The sequence below is a fragment of the Pan troglodytes genome, chromosome 7 (assembly GCF_028858775.2).
Source record: "Pan troglodytes isolate AG18354 chromosome 7, NHGRI_mPanTro3-v2.0_pri, whole genome shotgun sequence".
NCBI classification, from domain to species: Eukaryota; Metazoa; Chordata; class Mammalia; order Primates; family Hominidae; genus Pan; species Pan troglodytes.
Genome location: NC_072405.2, coordinates 16,457,242 through 16,478,893, shown reverse-complemented (window position 1 = coordinate 16,478,893; position 21,652 = coordinate 16,457,242). Strand labels below are relative to the sequence as shown.

General features: G+C 42.2%; 1 protein-coding gene across 1 annotated transcript in view; it reads right to left on the bottom strand.

The window, feature by feature from the left end:
- MSRA (methionine sulfoxide reductase A) overlaps nt 1-21,652 on the bottom strand; it is a 461,700-nt gene that overhangs the window by 11,827 nt on the left and 428,221 nt on the right. Inside the window, exon 12 of the transcript XR_010159154.1 lies at nt 1-21,652. This exon is cut by the window's left edge and continues 11,827 nt beyond it. The gene's annotated coding sequence lies outside the window, so the exon portion shown is untranslated.

The window sequence follows — 21,652 nt, the reverse complement described above, 5'->3', positions numbered from 1 at the left end:
AAGGAGGGGAAAGCCTACACCATAATCTCAGGATCCACGAGAAGCTCACTGGTGTACCCCTTCTTGCTAGGACTGGGGTCTCAAATGCTGCTGGCCACCATGTTTACCGGTGATAAACCTAACTGCTAAGCTTTGGACCCACCCTTTTTCCTTCTCTTTCTTCTCTCTCCTCTCTTCCTTTCCATTCTCACACAAGCATCTGTGGAGCATCTGCTATGGGGTAGCATCTACACCAGCCCCCAGAAGTTAGACATGGACTCAGTTCTCCCAAATCTCACAGTCTAATGAAGGAATGTTAAACACAGTGCTAAAAAGAGGCACGAGCAGTGCATGGGGACTCCTGGAGGAAAACAATAACCTCCAACAAAGAAGGACGGTTTCAGGAAAGCATTGGAAACTCAACCTTGGGAAATGACTTACGTTTCTTGATCTCAGTTTCCTTGTCTATGAAAAAGCAGATTCCATTAGATGAACTGTAAGGTCTTTCATCACACCAACATTCTGTGACGCTTAATAACTTATTTCTGTCATGGAAGGCAATATTACCTCGTCATCATTGCCCCACTCTAATTCCGTCAGTTCAGTGCATGATACGGACGCACACACAGGGAACCCCCATCTGAGGTGCAAATTCTTTCATCTCCTGGGCCATCCATGAAAGAAAGTCTCTGGTAGAGTTAGGATCAGGGGTCTTTTGTCCAGTTTGAACTTGAACATGGGGAGATTATGGCTTGCTACTTACAGACCACACCATCCTTTCTCTACCCTTAATTATTCAAATAAAAAGTTAGTATAATGAGGTGGACTGGAGGAAGTGGCAACATCTGCCCTCTCTACATATGTGGGTCACTGAGTGAGGCCCACTGCCAGTCGCCAAAGTCATCATCCAGCCAGTGAGAAAGGATAAAAATTCCAGATGAGAAAGCAAGCACATCTTTTCACTGAGTGGAAACAAAATAGCTTGTGTGGCCAGACTGAAATACAAATGGTAAGAATTTGTTTTTAGAAAACTAAGAGACCATGTTTATTTAAAGATCGGTGCCATGAAGGACAGTCAGGGACTGGTGGTAGTTTTCTGGGAGGTCCTTTCTTGGTTATGTCTACCTGGCATAGCTACAAAGGAGACAATCATAGGTGGCCCCATAAAAAAGAAAGACATTCATCTGCTCATTCATTCATTCACTTTGTGAAACAGGCACTGGAAAGATACAGGAATGTAGATGGTATGGGTGGTTCATGACGCCTAATGTATATGTCACAGCCAAATTTCTGCCTCTTCTCATAGGGTCTCCTCGCAATTAGTAATTAGTTTCATTATATAAATGCAGTTGTCCCTTGGTATCTGTGGGAAATTGGTTCCAGGACCCTTCTTGGATACGAAAATCCATGGATGCTCAAGTTCCTCATATAAAACAGTATTTGTATATACGCTATGCAATCCTTCCATATACTTTAAATCTTCTCTAGATTACTTATAGTGCCTAATACAATGTCAATGCTATGTAAACAGTTGTTACACTGTATTGTTTAAGGATAATAATTTTTAAAAAGTTCGTGCGTATTCAGTACAGATACAACCATCCATATTTTTTCCAAATATTTTCTATCTGAGGTTGGTTGAATCCACAGATACAGAAACCATGGATATGGAGGGCCAACTGAACTTGTATACATACATGTATACATATACTTATGTATGTACATGCGTCTGTATACTTACCTATGTATGTATGCACGTGTCTGTATACATAATTTTATATATATGTAAGTATATAAAAATATATATTGTTTTATTTCTAAATACATATCATTTATTTATGGATAGTTTCCTTTCATTACATATATGTAAAGAGACGGATTTATTTCAAAGAACTGGCCCATGTGATTGTGGGGGCTGGCAAGTCTAAATCTGTGGGGAAGGCAGGTAAACTGGAGACCCAAGGAAGAGGGGAAGAGGTGATGGTGCAGTATCAAGTCCGAAGGCCATCTAGGGGAAAAATTTCTTCTTTGGGGAACTTAAATCCTTTCTCCTAAGACCTTCATCTGATTGGATGAGGCCAACTCACAAATGGAGGGCAATCTGCTTTCCTCAAGGTCTACTGATTCAAATGTTAATCACGTCTAAAAATAGCCTTCAGAGCAACATCTACACTGCTGTTCAACCAAACAACTGGGCACCAGAGCATGGCCAAGTTGGACACATTAAATTAACCATCAACAGTGTCACAGTCCCATCTCTTGGACTACTGGGAACAACATGAAATACAGGACTTCCGTCTTTGAAGTTTAATGGCTTACCAACCAAAAAAAGTCCAGGACCATATGGATTCACAGCCGAATTCTACCAGAGGTACAAGGAGGAGCTGGTACCATTCCTTCTGAAACTATTCCAATCAATAGAAAAAGAGGGAATCCTCCCTAACTCATTTTATGAGGCCAGCATTATCCTGATACCAAAGCCTGGCAGATACGCAACAAAAAGAGAATTTTAGACCAATATCCTTGATGAACATTGATGCAAAAATCCTCAATAAAATAACGGCAAACCGAAACCAGCAGCACATCAAAAAGCTTATCCACCATGATCAGGTGGGCTTCATCCCTGGGATGCAAGGCTGGTTCAACATATGGAAATCAATAAACATAATCCAGCATATAAACAGAACCAATGACAAAACCACATGATTCTCTCAGTAGATGCAGAAAAGGCCTTTGACAAAATTCAACAACGCTTCATGCTACAAACTCTCAATAAATTAGGTATTGATGGGATGTATCTCAAAATAATAAGAGCTATCTATGACAAACCCACAGCCAATATCATACTGAATGGGCAAAAACTGGAAGCATTCCCTTTGAAAACTGGCACAAGACAGGGATGCCCTCTCTCACCACTCCTATTCAACATAGTGTTGGAAGTTCTGGCCAGGGCAATCAGGCAGGAAATAAAGGGTATTCAATTAGGAAAAGAGGAAGTCAAATTGTCCCTGTTTGCAGATGACATGATTGTATATCTAGAAAACCCCATTGTCTCAGCCCAAAATCTCCTTAAGATGATAAGCAACTTCAGCAAAGTCTCAGAATACAAAATCAATGTACAGAAATCATAAGCATTCTTATACACCAATAACAGACAAACAGCCAAATCATGAGGGAACTCCCATTCACAATTGCTTCAAAGAGAATAAAATACTTTTAGAAATCTAACTTACAAGAGATGTGAAGGACCTCTTCAAGGAGAACTACAAACCACTGCTTAATGAAATAAAAGAGGATACAAACAAATGGAAGAACATTCCATGCTCATGGGAAGGAAGAATCAATATGGTGAAAGTGTCCATAACTACCCAAGGTAATTTATAGATTCAATGCCATCCCCATCAAGCTGCCAATGACTTTCTTCACAGAATTGGAAAAAACTACTTTGAAGTTCATATGGAACCAAAAAAGAGCCCGCATTGCCAAGTCAATCCTAAGCCAAAAGAACAAAGCTGGAGGCATCACGCTACCTGACTTCAAACTATACTACAAGGCTACAGTAACCAAAACAGCATGGTACTGGTACCAAAACAGAGATATAGATCAATGGAACAGAACAGAGCCCTCAGAAATAATGCCGCATATCTACAACCATCTGATCTTTGACAAACCTGATAAAAACAAGCAATGGGGAAAGGATTCCCTATTTAATAAATGGTGCTGGGAAAACTGGCTAGTCATATGTAGAAAGCTGAAACTGGATCCCTTCCTTGCACCTTATACAAAAATTAACTCAAGATGGATTAAAGACTTACATGTTAGACCTAAAACCATAAAAACCCTAGAAGAAAACCTAGGCAATACCATTCAGGACATAGGCATGGGCAAGGACTTCATCTCTAAAACGCCAAAAGCAATGGCAACAAAAGCCAAAATTGACAAATGGAATCTAATTAAACTCAAGAGCTTCTGCACAGCAAAAGAAACTACCATCAGAGTGAACAGGCAACCTACAGAATGGGAGAAAATTTTCACAACCTACTCATCTGACAAAGGGCTAATATCCAGAATCTACAATGAACTCAAACAAATTTACAAGAAAAAAACAAACAATCCCATTACAAAGTGGGCGAAGGATATGAACAGACACTTCTCAAAAGAAGACATTTATGCAGCCAAAACACACATGAAAAAATGCTCATCATCACTGGCCATCAGAGGAATGCAAATCAAAACCACAGTGAGATACCATCTCACACCAGTTAGAATGGTGATCGTTAAAAAGTCAGGAAACAACAGGTGCTGGAGAGGATGTGGAGAAATAGGAAGACTTTTACACTGTTGGTGGGACTGTAAACTAGTTCAACCATTGTGGAAGTCAGTGTGGCGATTCTTTGACCCAGCCATCCCATTACTGGGTATATACCCAAAGGATTATAAAACATGCTGCCATAAAGACACATGCACACGTATGTTTATTGCGGCACTATTCACAATAGCAAAGACTTGGAACCAACCCAAATGTCCAACAATGATAGACTGGATTAAGAAAATGTGGTACATAGCGGGGAGGAGCCAAGATGGCCGAATAGGAACAGCTCCGGTCTACAGCTCCCAGCATGAGCAACGCAGAAGACGAGTGATTTCTGCATTTCCAACTGAGGTACCGGGTTCATCTCATTGGGGAGTGCCGGACAGTGGGTGCAACGCAACATGCGCGAGCCAAAGCAGGGCAAGGCATCGCCTCACCCGGGAAGCGCAAGGGGTCAGGGAATTCCCTTTCCTAGTCAAAGAAAGAGGTGACAGACGGCACCTGGAAAATCAGGTCACTCCCACCCTAATACTGTGCTTTTCCAACAGGCTTAAAAAACGGCACACCAGGAGATTATATCTTGCCCCTGGCTTGGAGGGTCCTATGCCCACGGAGTGTCGCTCATTGCTAGCACAGCAGTCTGAGATCAAACTGCAAGGCAGCAGCCAGGCTGTGGGAGGGGCGCCAGCCATTGCCCAGTTAGTTGTTTGATTAGGTGAACAAAGTGCTGGGAAGCTGGAACTGGGTGGAGCCCACTGCAGCTCAAGGAGGCCTGCCTGCCTCTGTAGGCTCCACCTCTGGGGGCAGGGCGCAGACAAACAAAAAGACAGCAGTAACCTCTGCAGACTTAAATGTCCCTCTCTGACAGCTTTGAAGAGAGTAGTGGTTCTCCCAGCACACAGCTTGAGATCTGAGAACGGACAGACCGCCTCCTCAAGTGGGTCCCTGACCCCCAAGTAGCCTAACTGGGAGGCACCCCTGAGTAGGGGCGGACTGACACCTCACACAGCCGGGTACTCCTCTGAGGCAAAACTTCCAGAGGAATGATCAGGCAGCAGCATTTGCGGTTCACCAATATCGCTGTTCTGCAGCCACTGCTGCTGATACCCAGGCAAACAGGATCTGGAGTGGACCTCTAGCAAACTCCAACAGCCCTGCAGCTGAGGACCCTGTCTGTTAGAAGGAAAACTAACAAACAGAAAGGACATGCACATCAAAAACCCATCTGTATGTCACCATCATCAAAGACCAAAGGTAGATAAAACCACAAAGATGGGAAAAAACAGAGCAGAAAAACTGGAAACTCTAAAAATCAGAGCGCCTCTCCTCCTCCAAAGGAATGCTGCTCCTCACCAGCAATGGAACAAAGCTGGACAGAGAATGACTTTGATGAGTTGAGAGAAGAAGGCTTCAGACCATCAAACTACTCCGAGCTACAGGAGGAAATTCAAACCAATGGCAAAGAAGTTAAAAGCTTTGAAAAAAAATTAGAGAAATCAATAACTAGAATAACCAATGCAGAGAAGTCCTTAAAGGACCTGATGGAGGTGAAAACGAAGGCACGAGAGCTACGTGAAGAATGCAGAAGCCTCAGTAGCCCATGCGATCAACTGGAAGAAAGGGTATCAGTGATGGAAGACGAAATGAATGAAATGAAGTGAGAAGAGAAGTTTAGAGAAAAAAGAATAAAAAGAAACGAACAAAGCCTCCAAGAAATATGGGACTATGTGAAAAGACCAAATCTGCGTCTGATTGGTGTACCTGAAAGTGACAGGGAGAATGGAACCAAGTTGGAAAACATTCTGCAGGATATTATCCAGGGGAACTTCCCCAATCTAGCAAGGCAGGCCAACATTCAAATTCAGGAAATACAGAGAACTCCACAAAGATACTCCTCAAGAAGAGCAACTCCAAGACACATAATTGTCAGATTCACCAAAGTTGAAATGATGGAAAAACTGTTAAGGGCAGCCAGACAGAAAGGTCGGGTTACCCACAAAGGGAAGCCCATCAGACTAAGAGCTGATCTCTCAGCAGAAACTCTACAAGCCAGAAGAGAGTGGGGACCAATATTCAACATTCTTAAAGAAAAGAATTTTCAACCCAGAATTTCATATCCAGCCAAGCTAAGCTTCATAAGTGAAGGAGAAATAAAATACTTTACAGACAAGCAAATGCTGAGACATTTTGTCACCACCAGGCCTGCCCTAAAAGAGCTCCTGAAGGAAGCCCTAAACATGGAAAGGAACAACTGGTACCAGTCACTGCAAAAACATGCCAAATTGTAAAGACCATCAAGGCTAGGAAGAAACTGCATCAACTAACGAGCAAAATAACCAGCTAACATCATAATGACAGGATCAAATTCACACATAACAATATTAACTTTAAATGTAAATGGGCTAAATGCTCCAATTAAAACACACAGACTGGCAAATTAGATAAAGAGTCAAGACCCATCAGTGTGCTGCATTCAGGAAACCCATCTCACATGCAGAGACACACATAGGCTCAAAATAAAGGGATGGAGGAAGATCTACCAAGCAAATGGAAAACAAAAAAAGGCAGGTGTTGCAATCCTAGTCTCTGATAAAACAGACTTTAAACCAACCAAGATCAAAAGAGGCAAAGAAGGCCATTACATAATGGTAAAGGGATCAATTCAACAAGAAGAGCTAACTATCCTAAATATACATGCACCCAATACAGGAGCACCCTGATTCATAAAGCAAGTCCTTAGTGACCTACAAAGAGACTTAGACTCTCACACAATAACAATGGGAGACTTTAACACCCCACTGTCAACATTAGACAGATCAATGAGACAGAAAGTTAACAAGGATACCCAGGAATTGAACTCAGCTCTGCACCAAGCGGACCTAATAGACACCTACAGAACTCTCCACCCCAAATCAACAGAATGTACATTCTTTTCAGCACCACACCACACCTACTCCAAAACTGACCACATAGTTGCAAGTAAAGCACTCCTCAGCAAATGTAAAAGAACAGAAATTATAACAAACTATCTCTCAGACCAAAGTGCAATCAAACTAGAACTCAGGATTAAGAAACTCACTCAAAACCGCTCAACTACATGGAAACTGAACAACCTGCTCCTGAATGACTACTGGGTAAACAATGAAATGAAGGCAGAAATAAAGATGTTCTTTGAAACCAACGGAACAAAGACACAACATACCAGAATCTCTGGGACGCATTCAAAGCAGTGTGTAGAGGGAAATTTACAGCACTAAATGCCCACAAGAGAAAGCAGGAAAGATCTAAAATTGACACCCTAACATCACAATTAAAAGAACTAGAAAAGCAAGAGCAAACACATTCAAAAGCTAGCAAAAGGCAAGAAATAACTAAGATCAGAACAGAACTGAAGGAAATTGAGACACAAAAAACCCTTCAAAAAATTAATGAATCCAGGAGCTGGTTTTTTGAAAATGTCAACAAAATTGATAGACCACTGGCAAGACTAATAAAAGAAGAATCAAATAGACACAATAAAAAATGATAAAGGGGATATCACCACCGATCCCACAGAAATACAAACTACCATCAGAGAATACTATAAACACCTCTATGCAAATAAACTAGAAAATCTATAAGAAATGGATAAATTCCTTGACATGTACATCCTCCCAAGACTAAACCGGGAAGAAGTTGAATCTCTGAATAGACTAATAACAGGCTCTGAAATTGAGGCAATAATCAATAGCTTACCAAACAAAAAAAGTCCAGGACCAGATGGATTCACAGCCGAATTCTACCAGAGGTACAAAAAGGAGCTGGTACCATTCCTTCTGAAACTATTCCAATCAATAGAAAAAGAGGGAATACTCCCTAACTTATTTATGAGGCCAGCATCATCCTGATACCAAAGCCTGGCAGACAAACAACAAAAAAAGATAATTTTAGATGAATATCCTTGATGAATATCAATGCAAAAATCCTCAATAAAATACTGGCAAACCGAATCCAGCAGCACATCAAAAAGCTTATCCACCATGATCAAGTGGGCTTCATCCCTGGGATGCAAGGCTGGTTTAACATACACAAATCAATAAACATAATCCAGCATATAAACCGAACCAAAGACAAAAACCACATGATTATCTCAGTAGATGCAGAAAAGACCTTTGACAAAATTCAACAACCCTTCATGCTAAAAACTCTTAATAAATTAGGTATTGATTGGATGTATCTCAAAATAATAAGAGCTATCTATGACAAACCCACAGCCAATATCATACTGAATGGGCAAAAACTGGAAGTATTCCCTTGGAAAACGGGCACAAGACAGGGATGCCCTCTCTCGCCACTCCTATTCAACATAGTGTTGGAAGTTCTGGCCAGGGAAATCAGGCAAGGCAATCAGGAAGAAAAAGGGTATTCAATTAGGAAAAGAGGAAGTCAAATTGTCCCTGTTTGCAGATGACATGATTGTATATCTGGAAAACCCCATCATCTCAGCCCAAAATCTCCTTAAGCTGATAAGCAACTTCAGCAAAGTCTCAGGATACAAAATCAATGTACAAAAATCACAAGCATTCTTATACACCAATAACAGACAAACAGAGAGCCAAATCATGAGTGAACTCCCATTCACAATTGCTTCAAAGAGAATAAAACACCTAGGAATCCAACTTACAAGGGATGTGAAGGACCTCTTCAAGGAGAACTACAAACCACTGCTTAATGAAATAAAAGAGGATACAAACAAATGGAAGAACATTCCATGCTCATGGGTAGGAAGAATCAATATCATGAAAATGTCCATACTGCCCAAGGTAATTTATAGATTCAATGCTGTCCCCATCAAGCTGCCAGTGACTTTCTTCACAGAATTGGAAAAAACTACTTTAAAGTTCATATGGAACCAAAAAAGAGCCCACATTGCCAAGTCAATCCTAAGCCAAAAGAACAAAGCTGGAGGCATCACCCTACCTGATTTCAAACTATACTACAAGGCTACAGTCACCAAAACAGCATGGTACTGTTACCAAAACAAACTGAGATATAGATCAATGGAACAGAACACAACCCTCAGAAATAATGCCACATATCTACAACCATCTGATCTTTGATAAACCTGAGAAAAATAAACAATGGGGAAAGGATTCCCTATTTAATAAATGGTGCTGGGAAAACTGGCTAGTCATATGTAGAAAGCTGAAACTGGATCCCTTCCTTACACCTTATACAAAAATTCACTCAAGATGGATTAAAGACTTACATTTTAGACCTAAAACCATAAAAACCCTAGAAGAAAACCTAGGCAATAGCATTCAGGACATAGGCATGGGCAAGGACTTCATGTCTAAAACACCAAAAGCAATGGCAACAAAAGCCAAAATTGACAAATGGGATCTGAGTAAACTAAAGAGCTTCTGCACAGCAACACAAACTACCATCAGAGTGAACAGGCAACCTACAGAATGGGAGAAAATTTTTGCAGCCTACTCATCTGACAAAGGGCTAATATCCAGAATCTATAATGAACTCAGACAAATTTACAATAAAAAATCAAACAACCCCATCAAAAAGTGGGTGAAGGATATTAACAGACCCTTCTCAAAAGAAGACATTTATGCAGCCAACAGACACATGAAAAATGCTCATCATCACTGGCCATCAGAGAAATGCAAATCAAAACCACAATGAGATACCATCTCACACCAGTTAGAATGCCAATCATTAAAAAGTCAGGAAACTACAGGTGCTGGAGAGGATGTGGAGAAATAGGAACACTTCTACACTGTTGGTGGCACTGTAAACTAGTTCAACCATTGTGGAAGTCAGTGTGGCGATTCCTCAGGGATCTAGAACTAGAAATACCATTTGACCCAGCCATCCCATTACTGGGTATATACCCAAAGGACTATAAATCATGCTGCTATAAAGACACATGCACATGTATGTTTACTGCGGCACTATTCACAATAGCAAAGACTTGGAACCAACCTAAATGTCCAACAATGATAGACTGGATTAAGAAAATGTGGCACATATACACCATGGAATACTATGCAGCCATAAAAAATGAGTTCATGTCCTTTGTGGGGACATTGATGAAAATGGAAACCATCATTCTCAGCAAACTATCACTAGGACAAAAAACCAAACACCGCATGTTCTCACTCATAGGTGGGAATTGAACAATGAGAACACATGGACACAGGAAGGGGAACATCACACACTGGGGACCGTTGTGGGGTAGGGGGAGAGGGGAGGGATACCATTAGGAGATATACCTAATGCTAAATGACGAGTTAATGGGTGCAGCACACCAACATGGCACATGTATACATATGTAACCTGCACATTGTGCACATGTACCCTAAAACTTGAAGTATAATAATAATAAAATTAAAAAAAAGAAAATGTGGTAATGTGGTACATATACACCATGAAATACGATGTAGCCATAAAAAATGATGAGTTCATGTCCTTTGTAGGGAGATGGATGAAGCTGGACACCATCATTCTCAGCAAACTATTGCAAGGACAAAAAACCAAACACCACATGTTCTCACTCATAGGTGGGAAATGAGCAATGAGATCACATGGACACAGGAAGGGGAACATCACACACCGGGGCCTGTTGTGGGGTTGGGGGAGGGATAGCATTAGGAGATAAACCTAATGTTAAATGAAGAGTTAATGGGTGCAGCACACCAACATGGCACATGTATACATATGTAACAAACCTGCACATTGTGCACATGTACCCTAAAACTTAAAGTATAATTTAAAAAAAGAACACAACACACACCCAGCATTAGATTGCAAAAGAAAGTGAATTCCCCTCTGCCACTAAAACGCCACTCTTCTTGATGCCCTTCAGTTCACAGAAGGAGACACTTGGTTCTTTTCTCTCATGACCCTGAGATAGGGTTCCCTGTTTAAGTCCAAATCACAAAGTTTACTTTTTTTTTTTTAGTTTTTTTATCTCTATATTTAAAAAAATGAATAGGCTTTTGACAGTTACAGGTTTATAAAAAAACTGAGCAGGAAGTATTATACAATGGATTCCCATATGCCCCATCTCCTCCCAATTTCTCCTATTTTAATATCTTGCATTAGTGTGGCACATTACAATTAATGAGCCAATATTGATGCATTATGATTAACTAGAATCTAGAGTTTACGTTAGGATTTGCTGCTTGCATTGCACATGCTATGGGTTTTGATGAGTGTATGATGACATGTGGCCACCATTGTAGTAATCACACAGAGTGGCTTCCCTGCCTAAAAATCCTCAGTGCTTCACTTGTTCATCTATACCCTGGCAACCACTGATATTTTTACAGTCTCCCACAGATTCCCACGAATTAAGTTTGGCCAAACGTGAGTACAAAACATACAACTGCTAAATTCATAAACAGAAAACAAACCACCATGAAAAAGAGCAGGAAAGAAGATTACACACCCAGAGTTCAGATATTTAAATTATTAGATAGTAAATATAATTATGTATAAAGTATTTTTTAAAAGGAAGAAACTTAAAATGAGACTGAAAACAAAATACCATCAAAAAATGGCCAGGCAGAATTGAAAAAGAATCCAGTGAAATTTATGGAAATAAAAATATAATCAGTAAACCAGGAGATGGATCTGAATATTACTCAGGATGCTAAAAAGCAATATGGGAAAACATGAGAGAGAAGTTACGAAACAAGGCAGATGGAGTTAAAAGGACTAACATATGACTACTGAAGTTTCAGAAGAAAAGAATAGAAATAATGGAGAAAAGGAAACATTCAATGAGTCCGTGACCGAGAATGTTCCATAATTAATGAAAGACATTGATCTTCCAATTCTGGAAGCACAATAGAGTCCAAGCAGAATTTATATATCTCTAAACATATTTTAGTGAAATGGCAGAACAATAAAGGCAGAGAAGATCTCAAAATTAGCATATGTGAGGAAAAAATGGATTACTTACAGCAGAGTATCAAATCAACAGACTTCTCAACGGCAGCAAGGGAAGCTAAAAGATGTTGGAATAATACCACCAATGTGCTGATAAAAAATAAGTGCCATATTTAAATTGTTGACACTAAAAACTATCATTCTTGTAAAACAGATTTTAAACAATCGTTTTCCACTAAAAAATTTTAATACAGATGTGCCGCAGAACGCCATTTTGGTCAATGATGAACTACATATATGATGGTGGTCAGAGCAACACACTACACCATATGGCCTAGGTGTGTAGTAGGCTATGCCATCTAGATTTGCATACATTGATGTGTGCCTAGCAATGAAATTGCCTAATGATACATTTCTCAGAACGTACCCTGACATGACTGTATTTTTAAAAACTTGAAATTTTAAAATTTTGAAGGTGGCATATACAGGAATATTCATAGCACCATAGTTTATAACAAAAAATTAGAAACACATAATTGCTAAATTCATAAATAGAAAACAAACCAATCTAAATGCTCATTATCAGAGACCTGAATAAATTTTGGTATAGTCAAACGACAGAATAATCATCAGGGATGATTACATACATCAGCTGGAGTTAAACAGATCAACATAGCTCAATCTCACAATGCAGTGCAAAGGCAAGTTACAGAAAAATGTATTCAGTGTGATATTTCTATAAATTTTAAAAACGTGTAAGGATATATTCAAATGTAGAAAAAATAAACAACCGCAAAAGGAAAAGAAACGCAAAGTTCAGGATATTCGTTATGGCTGGAAGAAATGGAGAGATCCTCAGAGGGTTTCAACTATGTAGTGTTTTCTTTTATGGTATTATTGTTTTGTATAAATACAAAAATATTTTGTATATTTAATATTTTACGGTAATTTTAGAAAGAAATGGAAAGAAGTGAAACAGAGGGAGAAAATTTGAAGTATTTATAAGCTCTTCTCATTTTGCAAAACAAAATGCGTATTTAATGGCAACATTAGTACTTGCGCGAGACAGTTGAAAGGGGAACAAGGATGAAAGAATAGAGTAGCTCTAGGTTAGTAAACAGAAACCCTTATCTTAGAGCAGGCTTGGTTGCAGGGCTGCTCCTCCAGCTTGCCAGGGATTTTAGGAGGTCACGTCATTGTGGCTGCGACCTAAGGCCAGGAGGCTGGTGCGCCAGCCAGTGGTTGGGAGGTAGGAGGAAACATGGCTACCCTGTCTCCCCCGGGCTGTCTCACAGCCTGTAGCTGATGACCAGGAGGAAATATCACACTGAAGAGGTAGGTCACTGTAAAAATCCAATCCAACTCTACCAGAGCTCAGCTTTAGCTGGCGCTGCTGCTGCCTGCATTGTACACTGCAGATATTAGTAAGTGCATCTCATTGCACCCAAAATCACATCCACAATACTAGAGTAAGGCAGCTGCAACATGACACAGAAAAATGGAATTAGGATTTAGGGGAATTGGATTTGAGTGCCTATTGAAACACGATCTAGCAAGCCTACCACTTTGGCTGCTCAGCGTATGCACACAACCTTCTTTATTAAAATTTCTAGAAAACAAGAATAGTAACAGCATGCTCCTAACACAATATGACTATTCTCTATGCAAACAGAACACTCTTTTCCTCTCTGAAAAGTCTCATAAAATCATCATATCCATCTTTGAGTGAGATTGTTTAATCACAATCTCAGCTTCACATCCCTGTCAGTTTGGGTCCTCCAAGAGCCGATGCCAAGACTGAATTATATGTGAAAGAGATTTATTGGTGGAAATGCCTGGCAAGGAAAAAGGATCTTGGGAACAGGAGGAGGCAGAGCATCTTCACACCCCATTGCAAGTCTGAGAAAGTCTGGACCAGGTTGATGAGAATTCCTGAGCAAAGGGTGCCAGGTTGAGCAGTAATGGTTCAAGAAAAGTTGGACCCTGCCACTGTCAGCCATTGGCTGGGTATACTCAGTAGAAATGCAGTGTTGGTGTGACAGCTATGATGGATCTGGAAGAGCAGTAGCTGAAGGCCGTCATCAACTATGCTTCCCACAGCAGGTTCTTTTGAAGTAGATCTGGGTGGTACACCTCCATGGCCACCACAATCTTATATCCTAAAGATCAGTGATAAATGTAACCAATGTGAACACTTGGGGAAAAGAAGGAAAAAAGGGAAATTGGGATATACAAATACATAAAACAACATGAAAATCCAGGCTGCTGCAATTGTTCTCAAGTCTGCAACTGATCCTGAGGCCACACTTGGCCTTCTTCCAATTTGAACCTCAGCTGATTGTTGTTCTTTATTTGTTGGGGTGACCAGACATTCATTTCTGAGCTCTTGATGGTTTTTCCTGTATGGCGTTGCTATAGTTTTCCACTGATTTCTCCCTTTGGACAATGAAATAGAAAGAGCATCTTCAAAGGATGTAATGGATTTCAGACATATTCCTCCTTGTCCCCATGTGTGGAGCAAATCTCTGTTCTTTGATATTAGGGGTCAGTCTTCTCAGCCAGGACACTAACCTTCCCCTTTGCCTATTGGCTTAGTGGTGTAATGAACTCCAAATGTCCAGGTGGCAGTCTCAACTCTCCATGCAATAAACCATCGTATTCCCTGGTAGAGACATTCTTCCCTTGGGAAATAAGGTCTCTAAACCTCCAGAGCTCAAAGTTGCAGTGGTAAGAAGCAGAACTTGACTGGGTGTGGATCATTACGTGCAATAGTAAATGAAGCCAGTCCCATTCTTATCCTTTGGTTCCCAAATCCAAGTATTCTGGCCATAAAATAATCAGCTCCTATTGAATGTGTTTCATAATAGACACAGTACTTTGTAAAAGAGCACTCCATTCTCACATGTCATGAGATCTCAACAGGCTCAGTTGCATAACCTTCATTGGGCCATTCCACTGTTCTATCAGGCATGCTGCTTCTGGGTGGTAGGACCTATGGGAAGATCCGTGAATCCCATGGGCACCAAGTGCATTGCTTCAGGTCTGTTGCATTTTAATCTGTTGCGTTTTAATCAGTTTGTAAGAAGTAATGCCAAATGCAAAACCATTGTGCTGAATAACCAGGCATTTGGGAAGTTTTGTGTGATAAGGCAGCAAAGGCCTTGTGGACCTGGGAGACACATCCATAGACAGAAGAAAGAAATATCTACTACTGTGATGGAAAATTGCTGACTACTCCATGAGGGAAGGGGTCAACTGTGATCAATTTTCCACCAGATGGGTATGTGCTACATCACCCCCAGCCTACAGAGTATGGCCACAGCAGGGCCTTCCAAGGATGCTGGTGCTCTCCTTGGAAATGTATTTTTCAATGCCTGATATAACAAAGCATCCTCAGGAATCTCATAAACTAGAGTTATAGGATGGGGGAGCAGGTCACAATAAATCCATTCTGGCATTCTTATCTAAGACTTTGGATTCCTTCCTTTATATACTGGAAAGCAACTCTGTTTAACGTAGGCCATTTTTTTGGTCCAAGGTTTTAGTCCTTCAACCAAATAGAGCCACTTCCAGCTGCTCTAGGTAAACCACTGAATTCAAAGTTTCTCTTAAGTGCACCTAGACTGATAAATTTGGCCCAGTCAAATCAAATTCTAAGTCCCTTAGAATCCATTCTTGGACATAATCATCAGATTTCTACAAATATACATTAGAAGAATGTTGCAGTTATTTTAATGTTTTCTATCTTCTCCTGGGTCATATTTGAACTCATTTCTATGAATTCTACTGGCATGACTCTAATGACTGCTGTGAGAGGTGATGGGGGGTAGTGGGCTATGGGAGAATCAGCATTCCCTGGGAAAGTATTTTCTTCAGGTGAGTCTTTACAAAGTCTTCAAGCAAGAAGGAACTAGGTTCCCAGAAAAGAAAGGAAGGGAAGCTCAGTGGACTTTAAGGTTGTGAAGTACGTTGATTCATCTTAACATACCCAAGTTTCCCAGTGCAATACTCCTGGTCACAGTCCTTCCCCATTAATCACCTTTCATGGAAGCACCTAAAGAGGCTGTGAATTCAAGTTAGGTTGTAATTCTGCCACCTTGTAGGAACAACCCTGGGTTCAATTTCTGCTACGATAAGAGATTCTTTCAGGGGCAGTTGTAGAAGCTTCTTTGATGCTTCTCCAGTGCTTTTGAGTTATACCTCTGAGTTGAAATTTTAAAGCCCTGAGATTGTTGGGGTATTTTGTTCTGTATTTTTTCTGTAAATTTTCCATTGCATTCAGTGACTTTAACCCTTGTACTTATCTCTTCCACCAGAGTATTCTATCAAAAAGGTGCTTGGTGTCTTTTAACAGGCAATTGATTCCATGAATGACAGGCCATAACTTAAGACATTGCATGCCATGGACTACCAGAAACCCATTTTCCACTAGCCAGGAGGTCATTATTGGCTTCAACCTAATCCATGCCTAACAACACATCTTAGATTTCCCTCCATCTTTGCAGTTGTATTTCCTGGAACCACTTTCAGTACCAAATACTGTATCAGTCAGGATTCTTTCAGGAAAATAGAAAACAATCATGTATCTCAAACAGAAAGGTATTTAATACCTGAAAATGGGTACTTCTAGAACCATCAAAAATGCTTGAGTGTCAAGGTCAGGAAAAACGGTTGCTTCTTTTCAAGAGCTCAGTAAACTACAGGAATCATTGGAACCCCCTGCAAATGATATAATTATCTTCAGTATCAGGATGATTTGCAGAAGACCCAAAGTTAATGGCAAAACCTCATGACTGCCATCTGCTGAAATCTGCATGCCTGCACACAGCTGCCATGGGAAAATGATTGCTCCCTTTCCTCTGCCTACTAAAACTTGGCTGAGAATCTAAATTGGAAGCCTGCTGGGATCCTGAGAAACATAGCTGTTAGGCTTTCAGCCTCTACATTACCTGAGAGATTTAGAAAGGCAGTGATGGTGCTAAAAATCAGTATATAATATCTGGCATATTGACCTGCTAAATGTGGAAAACAAGAAGAGTAATTCCCTCATGTGGTTGCTATGAGGATTAAGCAAGATAACACTTGCAAATCCTGGGCATAGTATATTGTACATGATAAGGCTTAATAATGGGTAGTGTGGTGTCTTTATCAGCCCTGAAATCAGAATAGCTCATAGCTGTCAACTCTGTCCTCTGTGAATATGTACTAGATGATGCTGAGCCATTATTTTCCATTTGTCTCCCATTTCCCCAATACAGATCCATGTGCTGTACTTCCCTGGGTCCTGGGAGGCTGGCTCCTAGGGACTGAGTTACCTGGGATCCTAAACGCCACTTAGCTTGACCTCAGCAAGTACCAACGGAAAGTACCAGGGCAGGAAGGGAGAGGGTTGGGGTATTTCTTCCCTGTCACTTTCCTGTGTGGGCCACTGTTCTGCCGTTGGCTGGGTCCCTTCTATACTCAGTCCCCACAGGGTAGTCCCTCCTTCACGCTTGCGGTCCTCACTGGATTCCAATGACAGTAGCTTCCCCTCTGGCTTACTGCTACTGTTCAACTCTGGACATCTTGTTCTCCTTCGCTGAATCCCTTTACAATGCCCACAACTTTCAGTGCCTTCATTAAAATGCCTTCATTTGCACTTTCAGAGTAGAATCCTGTTTCCTTCTGAAGCCCTTCCTAATTGATATACTTAGGGCCATCTTCCTTAACACCCCAGACCTGCTGGTTTCGGAGCCATCGACCTCCTCATTTCCACCGCAGAGGGCTGGAGGAGATTCAGAAAATCAGGGCAGGGCCCAGGAGAAGGTGAGGAGTCATGGCGAGTGGAGAAGTGGAGTGATGCTGAACTCTAAGTCAGCATCGCGTACCCCTCTTGGCTGGCATGGGGATTTCATCTCCAGGAGGCCGGTGGACTGTGGCACACAGACAGTGCCCTCCTGGACACAAGTCTGGGGCCCCCACCTGGCACCTCTGTCCAAAGTGGAATCACTACATCTGGAGTTGCACCTCTGTTGCACTGCCTGCAAAGATCCAGCTGTCCCCGTACAGGGAAGAATGAGGGCACAGCTGAAACCCAAAAGGGCTGAAATCCACGGGGAGCAATGTCTATTTCTTAGTCTGTCTCCTGCCCCAAATAGCTCCCCTCTCCTCCCGCAGCTCGTGTTGACGAGTGGCTTTCCCTGGCAGCAGATGCCACCGGAATGCAAACTAGGACGCAGAGGGTGGTGATGAGCCACAGGCCCTCAGGCCATGTCCTTTCCTGCCCTGACTCCCCAGGCTCCCTTGCCTGGAGTTCAGAGCACAGACCCTGAGTGACCCCCTGCTCACCAGGACGTCCCAGCAGGGCCCCTGCTCCCCAGAGCCACAGCAAATTAGGGGGACCCTCTGTTCAGCCTGGGAGGGGGCCGGGGTCACATTTGTGAACTGGTGGGCAGAGGGAGTAGTGCTGGGTGCAGCTGCAGACCTCCCTCCTATCCCTGCCCCATCCCTACCCTGTCCGCCCCTTTCATTCCCTCCCACTGCGGCCCTCATGAGGCCTCTCAGGGAAGCCCATTCTTCCCCTGGACCTTCAGGGAGCCAGGCTTACCTGCTCTTTCCCCTCGGAGAGCTTTCAGGTCGGTCTCAAACAGGTCTTTCTCTCCCTGCACAGGTTCTTTCAGAGCATGGCTTCAGCCTGGTTACTTCTGACACCAGCCAGGAGGAACAGACTTTTTCCCATACAGCAGGTACCAGCAGAAGTACCTGAGCAAGATCACCCTCAGCTCCTGCAGCCTCAGGGCACCCGAGTGTCCTGTCCACTGGGCATTTGTTACGGACAAAGATTTGTGTGGCCTTTCACTTTGCACGCTGAAGCTTAACCCTGGCTGCAACGGGACAGGGGGCCACCAAGGAAGTCATTAAGGTTGACTGAGGTATAGGGTGGTGCCCTGGTCGACAGGATGGTGGCCTTATGAGGACACTTATAAGATGGACGCCCACTTGTCCCCCGACCCCTCTGGCACAGGAACTGAGGAAGAGTCACAAGAGGACACAGCAGATGTTGGTCACCTGCAGGCTAGGAAGAAAGCCCTCCCCAGGAACCTGGGTCTTGGGGACTTCCAGCCTCCACTGTGGGAAAGAAATGTGTGTTGATCAATCCACCCAGTCTATGGTGTTTTGTAACGGTGGCCAGAGCAGACAAAGACAGTATGAAAACATAACTTCTCCCCACATGTTGAAGTTATAACAGCAATGCTTTCAACAAATTGGGCAACGCTTTTGTGGTTCCCACTGGGCAAGTGTTGAAGCTTACAAAACACAAAGGCATTTTTGAACGTCTGGTCTTTGAGGTATAATTTCTATGCAGCAAATTTACCACTTCAAGATGGATGGTTCTGTGAATTCTGATTAATGTAAATGGCTGTGACCAGACATAGAACTTTGGCCGAATGTGGTGCCTCATGCCTGTAATCCCAGCACTTTGGGAGGCTGAGGTGGGCGGATCACCTGAGGTCAGGAGTTCAAGACCAGCCTGACCAAAATGGTGAAAACCCGTCTCTACTAAAAATACAAAAATTAGCTGGGCGGGGAGCCATGTGCCTGTAATCTGTTATTCAAGAGGCTGAGGCTGGAGAATTGCTTGAACCTGGGAGGTGGAGGTTGCAGTAAGCCGAGATCACACCATTGCTCTCCAGCATGGGCGACAAGAGTGAAACTCCGTTTCACAAAAAGAAAAGAAAAAGACAAGACATAGAACATTTTCATCACCCCAAAACATTCCCCTGTGCTTCTTAGTAATCCATCCTCTTCCTGGAACCCCAAACCCGGGCAACAACTCATGCGTTCTCTGTGCTTGGAGTTTTGCCTTTCCCAGAATGCCATGGAATCATACGGTGTGCAGCGGCTCGTGTCTGGCTTCTCCAGCTCGGCGCGATGCTCCTGAGATCCGAGTTGTGCGTGTCAGTCGGCTGCTCCTCTTCGCTGCTGTGTAGCACCGCTATTGTGTGAATGCACCGCAGTTTGTTCATCGCTTCCTCTGACGATGGACATTTAGGTTGTTACCAGTTTTTAGCAATTAAAAAGAAAGCCACCATAAACATTGGGTACTGGTTTTCACGTGGACGTATGTTTCTATGCAATCCTGTTTTGATTAAAATGTGAACTCATCTACTGCTGTGGTAGGCAATTTTTGGATGACTTGGGGCCTAAATGAAGAGAATGCAGGCGCTTGCTGTGTTTTCCCTTTCTGTAGTCTGGGACTGCCATGGAAGTCGTGTGGTTTCTTTGGGCAGGATGGTGGGTAATGCAGGAATTCTTTTATCTATGCCCTGTTCCATCTCATATGCATGTCCCCTCCAGTGCCCAAAAGTTTGCAAACACTTAGAGCAGCGATCAGATGTTTTGCTCTACTGCCCCAAATACATGCTGTTTGCAAAGAACAGAGGCAAGGAGGCTTTCTCTCCCATTTCACGACCCCGCTTGGCAGAGAAAAGAAAAGCATTAGGTTGCTGAATTCTAATGCTTTGCTTACAGCTATGAGAAGTACAGTAAATGCTGGTTCTGACAAAACTCCACGTCCAATAAAATCAATAAACTGCCTAATGTTTTATCTGTCTTCCAGTTATTCCGATGGGATAGTTCCAAGAGGTTCTAAGATAAATTTTAAAGCCTCAAAACAGCTGGGGAAAGAAAGTCCCACAGTCATTTTTCCTAAAATAGAATATGGATAGAATTTTGGAAAATGTTTGCAAACTTCCCTTATGTATGGAATTTTGGAAAATGTTCACAACCAGAGCTCCTTGCCATTAATTAGTAATACTAGCCATTCTTCATACACCTGTCATATCCATGGTGATTTCTTATCAGAACGATTCATTGGCCGCATAGGAGGGAAGACGATTTATTCTGATTTGAGCTTTATTCAGTAAACTGACCCCCCCCCCCCATCTACCACTCAACCTGGTACATTATTCCAACTTGATAGCTTAACTTGAACCATGCAAATTTGTCAATGTTCTCCTATTTTTGAACCACCAAAACAACAATTCTGATTTAACTCAGAAGTTCCCACAGTTCCCGTACACCTCTGTACCTTTGCACATATTTTTTGCCCAGATAGAATGCTGCTTGAGTTTCAGAGTTGCTGTAACAAAGTTCCACAAACTGTGTGGCTTAGAACAACAGAAATATTGTCAGGAGCTCTGGAGGCCAGAAGTCCAAAATCCCAATGTTAGCAGGACCGGGCTCCCTCTGAAAGTGCTAGGAAGGATCTGTTCCACTTCGTCCTCCTGGCTTCTGATACATTCTTGGCTTGTGGCAGCACAACTCCAGTCTTCACATGGGGCTCTCCCTGTGTGGGTGAGTGTGTCCAAATGGCCCCTTTCTATAAGATCACCAGTCATATTGGATTGGGGGCCTGTCCTACTCTAGCATGGCCTCCTCTTCATCAATTACATCTGCAAGGACCCACTTCCAAATACAGTCACATCCTGAGGT